Source organism: Coptis chinensis, chromosome 5, assembly GCF_015680905.1.
Source record: "Coptis chinensis isolate HL-2020 chromosome 5, ASM1568090v1, whole genome shotgun sequence".
Taxonomy (NCBI): Eukaryota; Viridiplantae; Streptophyta; class Magnoliopsida; order Ranunculales; family Ranunculaceae; genus Coptis; species Coptis chinensis.
The window spans coordinates 83512693-83520312 of NC_141460.1; positions in this window are offsets into that span (position 1 = coordinate 83512693).

A 7620-nucleotide genomic window follows, 5' to 3' on the forward strand; every position below is an offset into this window, starting at 1 on the left:
TGTCAAGTCGCTATGTGCCGATTGGCAACTTCTGTGTTACTCATTGCAATTTGTTCAATCATGGTAACAAGGACGTATGAAAAATAAGGCCGAGGATATCACGCTTCAACGGAAGACCACGTGGTCGTGGGTTCTGTCCCCACAGACGGCGCCAAAGAATGTATGGGCAAAAAGTTACCCAACGTTCCCGATGTGATGGTGCTTCCAAAAGCTTGAAAGAGATGGGATTAGGTATTTTGGAAGGAGAGGGACTGCACCAACGTTCTGGTTGCCTACGTACCCAGTAAGGAATCCGGGATCAAGTTTCTTAAAACGTAGTTCTGGAGACTGCAGAAGCCTCCATATATATAGCAATCTCCTGCCTTGGCGGCCAAGAAAGTGATTATCAGAGATTGTATTCTTTGATGAATCCTATCATGACTCTATCTAAAATAGGATCATTCTCCAAGATTCCATTCTATCCTCGTGCAAGATCTTGTCGGATTGCACTAGGATCTTATCTGGTGACTGGATCAGAATGATCCGGATGGATTGGGTCCACAAACTTGGGCCACCCGGATGGGCCCTGAACATGTTGTGAACTCTAACGGATTAGAGGACCGGATTATCCAAAGTGTTTGCCCCCGGATTGATCCACCGCTGGTCTTACACCTGATTCATGGTCCGAGTATACTTTGGACCGGAAATATGACGTAGGGTACACACAGATGTTGAATTTAAAAATTCACGTAATAGACATGTGCAAGGGTGTTTTAGTCATTATACAAAATCTATTTTTTGACCAACGGTGAAATCACAGTCAAAGCAAAGTCAACACAATCAACCATCAATTTTGGCCCAATCGCTAATAAACGATCAATTGGTGACCAAATGCAAATTATCCAATTAATAATGGGCCTAAAGGCTAAATAACCCTTTTAATTTTGTGAAGTTAGAATTTTGGAGCAGAGTACTTGAATTATTTCACTCGCAAAATTTTGATGTGCCAGTCTCATGAAGTATACAAAATAGTTAAACACCACAGTACACTCAAAATTTAATCTGAAGCGACACAACAACTTGACTTGTATTGTTGGTTACAATACAACTTAAACACTTGTAGTGTCACTTCTCAATGGAATGACACAAAAAAACTGGTCCTAATAGAACCCAACACAATAATGTTTGTTGTGTCGGTTTCTTATATATCCGACACAACAACCCATTTTTTTAGTAGTGATTGGATAAGTCTGTTACCTTTGGGTATCTAGTTTTTTTTTTGCTAGGTAAGTTGAAATATATTAAATAAGGAGAAAGTTACAAAATAATGGTTTGAGTTTGGGTTCCCAAACTCAGAGTTTCTGGCCAAAAAGCTAAGTGAACACCAATAAGCTGGGTACACGTACTACATAAAGATTAGCCTAATCTTACAAACTTGCTATAAGGATTTTCCCATCTAATAACCCACAAAGGCTTTCCTTCAGTGATGATCGAATCATTTCCATGCAAGCTTGCACCTATTTTTTACTAAATATCAGCTGAGATGTTGGCCTCTCGCTAAGTATGAGTTATTGAGAAGGACTGTAACTTCAGCCGACATGTTTTCCATCTTGCTTGTAGCTCCCAAATGATGTCTCCACTGTTGAAAGAAGCCCCTGCTACAGAAGAATCAGACTCCACTGAAACCTTTAGCCAACCTCTAGCAATAGCAGTTTCCACTCTCAAAACAATAGCATGACACTCTATTTTAAAACTAGTATTAATATCCAAATTCTTATGGAAAGTAATAACAAAGTCACTGATAAGAGCCCAAAATTGTAGTTTTAACCCCTTAATAATATTATATTTAGACCAATTATGTTTATAATAAATAAGAGTTAGTACTGTTTACGTGCTTTTGTGTATTTTCAGGTCTTGGAGTCAACTATGTGAAGAAATACGCCACTTTTGCAAGAGAAATGAGTCAAATTGCTTGCTAGAGAAGTTCTATGGTTAAAGCCCAAGTTTCAATGAGAAAAAGCCTTTTTAAAGCACAGTCAAAGTTGAAAAGTCAAAGTCAACGCGGACAGAAATAGAGCAGAAAAGTCAAAAGAACTTCCACAGGCCGTATCTTTGGACTCAGACCTCGGAATTGGACTTATTATATGTCAAAATGACTGGCTCGGAAAGATATTTCTAATGGTTTAGGCCTCAACCCAATCAGGGTAATAAAAGTGGACGAAAAGGATGTTACAGTAATTTTTAATAGAGAAACCCTTTTTGGACTTAAGTAATTAGGTTGTGGGATTGATTTAGTGGCCCAAAACACAGCTCCAAAGCCCATGCATAAAATTGTAAACTTAACTCTCTTTTAAATAAAGAGGACTAAAGCAAAACTCTAGGGCTCTCTCTCCTACCTCTTCTCTTTAGTTCAATATAGTTTTTAGGGTTTATGTTTTTAGCCTAACCACCATTAAACACTTCAAGTTATTTTAATACAAGTATTCTTTTAATTATGTCTTCTTCTTCTCATTGTTTACTCCATGATAGTCTAATGAATCATAGCTAAACCTCTATTAGAGGGGTTTGATTGAAGCTTTGATGAAGACTTGATATTTTAGTATAGAGTAGTTGTATTAAAGAGCTTCAAATCTAGGTTTTTCTATTTAGCAATAAGTAAAATAAACCTAGACTAGAGGGCGTAGTTCATTCACCATGAGAATGGATTTCAACTTCCTCTCATACTAATTATTAGTTGGCTAGAGATACCATGAATAATTAACTAGGAATAATAAAGACCTAACCTTTATGTTGAACCTTGTGTGAAAATATAAAGATTAAGGTTTGCAACAAACTTTATACTAGCATGTTAGGGATTAATCAAGGTGGATTCAAATCTCTCTAATTCTTTCTTCATATTCACAACTTAATATTTAATTGCCCTAGCTTAATTTAGAATATATTCAATATTATTTTTTACCATATTAGTTCTATTTAAAATCATTACTCTCACATTGTTTAATTGTTCACCATTAGTTGAATTAGTTAATATCTAAGCAATTAGGAATGGAACGAATTCTTTATTCTAGTTATATTACATGATTAATTGAGAGTAGAACTTTGATATAAAAATCTATAAATTATAGTTTACTTCTTCCTAGTATCTTTATCGTAAGTAGGAGTAAAAGCTAATTTTCATCTTATCAGTCACCAGTGAAGTCCCTGAAAGTAACACCAATACCAGAGGGGCCGGATTACCAAAAGAGGCACCGTCAGTGTTCAACTTTACTATATATGGTCTGGGAGGGATCCAAAAATAAGATTTCAAAGTAGGTGGTGGCTTAAATCTGAAAGCAATGTTCGAGTACCCACATAAATGTTTATCTCTTGTAGTATCGTCCATGTGGGCTTTAGAGAGATGATTAGTACATAGTATGTGGGATCGGATTACTTTTTTACAGGTTTCCACATTAGGAGTGGCTCCTTCAAAAAGAATTTTGTTGCGATGTTTCCAAATACTAACCATGATTGCTAGTAAGCCAGAATTCCATGAATGCTTCAGGTACGGACTCCAATATAAAGATAGTTTAGAGACCGAACTTTATTAAAGTTAATAAGTGGTTGCACTTGGAAGCAACTTGAGAGCCATTACCACATTTGAACAACAAAGGGACATTGTCATAAGATGTGGTGAAGAGATTCAGCATTTTGAGAGCAAAACCGACAACAAGAAACTAGTTTGATTCTCATTCTTTGTACCCTATCATTCGTAGCTGCACACCTGATAAGTGCTCAAAAAGTATATTTTAACCCTCAATTATACCTCTTGTTTGGCCCTCTTAGTGGACTAATCATATTTGTAAGTTGTGTTTTATGACTTTACATGTGAAAAATAGAGTTGTGCAAAATATTAGAGTTAAAGGGGCAAAAAGAAGCAATTTGGAGTATTAAATATTACATGGGAGCTCATGGATAATTATGGAGAAAGCCCAAGGTTTTGAAGCTATTAAAAAATAGGAGTTGGACCTATTTTAAAGCTTATTTGGAATCCCAAGACAAAAAGACCCGTTACTTGGTTCAAAGCCCGCAAAGAAATTAAAGAGCAAAATATGGAGCAAAATAGGAAAAACAGACCTATGCGTCTGGGACGCATGGATTTGTATTGTCCCGTGCGTCAAACGCATGAAACCAATTATACAGTTCCACCTCTTAATGTTTTTAGAAATGGAAGTTGGAATCGGAAGGAGGTCAATATGTAATAGGAAATTAGGTCCAAAATCCCATGTTTAAGATATTTCTAGAGCTCATTGTAACCCTTATATAAGGAGCACCTCAATGCTAGTTATAATTGTCAATTCACATTCATTATTCATGTCTCCAGAACTTTAGGCAAATAGAGGTTAATAATAAAAGATTCGGTTTTCACTAGCCAAGTCTTAATAAATTAATCTCCCTAGCTAGTCTTATGTTCTTCTTTTCTTATTCTTGTTCTTCCTTCTTCATAGAAGGCTAATCTTCTCTTTCAAGGGAAGAGATGAGGCCGGTGCTTAGGGTTCGGTGATTCTTTTGGTTCATGGTGTTCTCCAATCAGGTTAGTTATTTATGTTTTTAGTTATTGGTCTCATTGCCCACACTAGGGGATGTAGTATAGAATAAAGTTTATAGTTTGCAATTTATTATCATGCTAGTGTTCTTTACTTTTCTTCTAGTAGTGTAGTTCATTCATTAAAGTTAGGGAAATATTTTTTGTGTTGCCCTAGAAGGGGTAGCTCAGGGAGTGGATGCCCAGGGGAAGTATTCTTTGTGTTTGCCTTAAGTGGCGATTTATTGAATGGATGCCTAATTGGGAAGTACTCCTTGATGTTGCTTTCGGTAATACATTGAATGGCTGCCCGAACTTACATAAAAAGAAAGAAGATACTAATATCATAAACATAGGAATAACCTTAAATAGAAGAAAATGTTAATGATGTTTCATCCGAGAGGGCATCAACACTTGCTTGATTGCCTAATCATAGTTTACTTGTGAGAACAGCCATGAAGCAAAAGATGATCACGGATCGAATAATGTATTGGTGGATTCAATTATCTGCTTGAATTCTCTCTCATATATTCTCAATAGTTTAGTTTTGCTTAGCTTAGCTTAGCATTAGTTTAATTTACAATCTCTACAACCATCATTTTTAATATCTTAAACGCCCTTTCCAATTTAGTCCTTCATTCTTACTACAACTTAGAAGTGGAACGCTATCATACTCATCCTTTACTCATAGAGTGATAATTAGGTTTTGATTATTGTATAATTTAGATAAACAACATCCATCATCTATATCATCCATTCTCTCCCCATTCACTCTCCTACTCCACATAAATTATACATATATCAACACCTATTGATCAATTTCCGAGTAGTAGCAGCAACTCTAGGGTGAGTGTGCAAGTTCCATATCAGTTTAGACCAAGACACTTTGGGCTTTTTCTTTTTTATATCATCGAATGCCGACTTTGCTAAAAATTTACCTTTAATATCTAGGCACCAAACCTTGTAGGCGTTGTGTTGAGGACTGCAAGAGACATCAGGTGTAATTGTTGGGTAAAACCCATATTTTTGCTCTTATTGTAAAGGAGTTGGCCATACAGTAGTCAATTGCAAACACTTAAAAAGTGACTTAGCTAAGGATTCACCTAAAGATAAAGACTTGCCTAAAGCTAATGGCAAAGAAATCATTGTGGACTTTACCCCTGAAACTATTCTTGTAGACGGGATGTCCAAAATGCAAAGGAAAAGATGGAGAAGAAAAAATGGAGAGGTAAATGGGATGGAAACTATAGTTCAGGACAAAAATGTTGCTTCCACTTCTAGTGTTGATACTGTTGTTGAAAATGGGGAGGTCACCCCTACTCAGGCACCTGAACCCTCAGCTCTTTTATTGTTAAATAATAGTACAGAGTTAGTCCCTTCCATTTCTATAAATCAGGAAGAATGTAGTACTAACAGTGACAGGTTGGAGAATGATCATGTTATGCTTGACAATAGTATTGAAGAGCATCATACCACCCAATTAGTAGCTCTAGAACTTAATGTCTTGAGTATTATTGTTGGCTCTGAGCCTCTTATACCAACTACTTCGGCTGTTGAACGTATTATGTCTAGTATTGGGATACATGTGGGTCAATCGACTCCACCTATACCTCTTCAGATCTCCAATAACTTTTTTGCTTTTTCATCTGAAGAGGATTTGGCTATTACTGCTTAGTTTGCTGCTTTAGATGTCACAGAAGCCTTTAATGAAAGCTAGTCTAATTTAGTTAGTTGGCAATCCTATGCCAACTGAGACTGTTCTTAATAAGAAAGGGAAAAAAAAAAGAAAGGTGTACCCTCTCTTCTAGCTACTGGTATGGTCGTGTCTCCACCTTACATTAGATCCCATGGCATTATTGTCACCACTTCTAACCATCCTCAATGAAGATAGTCTTCTACTCTTCTAGAATGTTAGGGGTATGAGAAAGGACTCTGCAATGGATCGATTAAAGGAGATTGTTTCTCAACATAATCCTAAGATTTAATTTTATGTCCGTGGGACAGCTTATATAGTGTCTTGCATAGCTTATATAGTGTTGTGTATAAGCTGCCCACAAACAAGTTAATAAGCGTAAATTCAAAAGTTGTTCAAGACATTATATAAGCTGCCCCACATACATGTCCATTTAAGAGAAAGCATGTGCAATCATATACTTAAGGTTGTTCCTAAACAAATCCAAATCATGTTTTAAGCTCCAATACCACATATAAACTATTATTTAAAATTTGAATCACGAATATTATGACAACGTAATATAAATTAGAATACATATACCTTGATCAATTGTTCTATGCTCACGAACGAGAAAACGTGTTGAATCCAATAATGAATAACAAAGCGTCGTTTCTCTTCCAAACATTTATCTTCTTTAATGTGTTAATTGTTGTAGTGTATAAATATGGGGTTTCTCCACTCTTTTATAAAGGATGGAGAGAGGATGGTTGTTCAACTTCTAAGTCCTTTTATCTCCACTTTCCCATAATAGGTGGAATAGAAATGTAACCATCTTAGCCAATGCAAATAAGGCATATTGAGTAATATAATCTATAAAGTTGTCTTGTTGACCACTTTATGGAGAATATGATATAGTGGTTTTTGGACTGTTATATCATATCTTACAAGTGGTACTGTTTCTATAGTTTTATATGCATGTAGCATACAAAGTGAAAACATTGAAAGTTGGATAAAAAAAAACCAGTGATTCTTGTTGGGGAAAACGATACCAATCGATCCCCACTAAAATAGCTTGCACTTGGACAATCTACTACTATAATAAAAAAATCTAATCTTTCACTACAACCAACAACCACAATCTAAACTATGGATATGATATAACTATCACAAACAAGCAATAGAAATATAAAGCAAGTAAAACATACCACAACACAAAGATGTACCGTGGTTCGGCCAATGATGCCTACTTTCACAAGAGCTAATCATTTTATAAGTGTGGGAAGGAAGATTACAATCACTTCTTTCAAGTCTCTCCACCTTACTAGATCTCTCTTATCTCCTTACAAGTTTTTCTCTTTGCAAGGGTTTTCTCTCAATTTTGATTGCTCTCAAAATTGGATTTCTA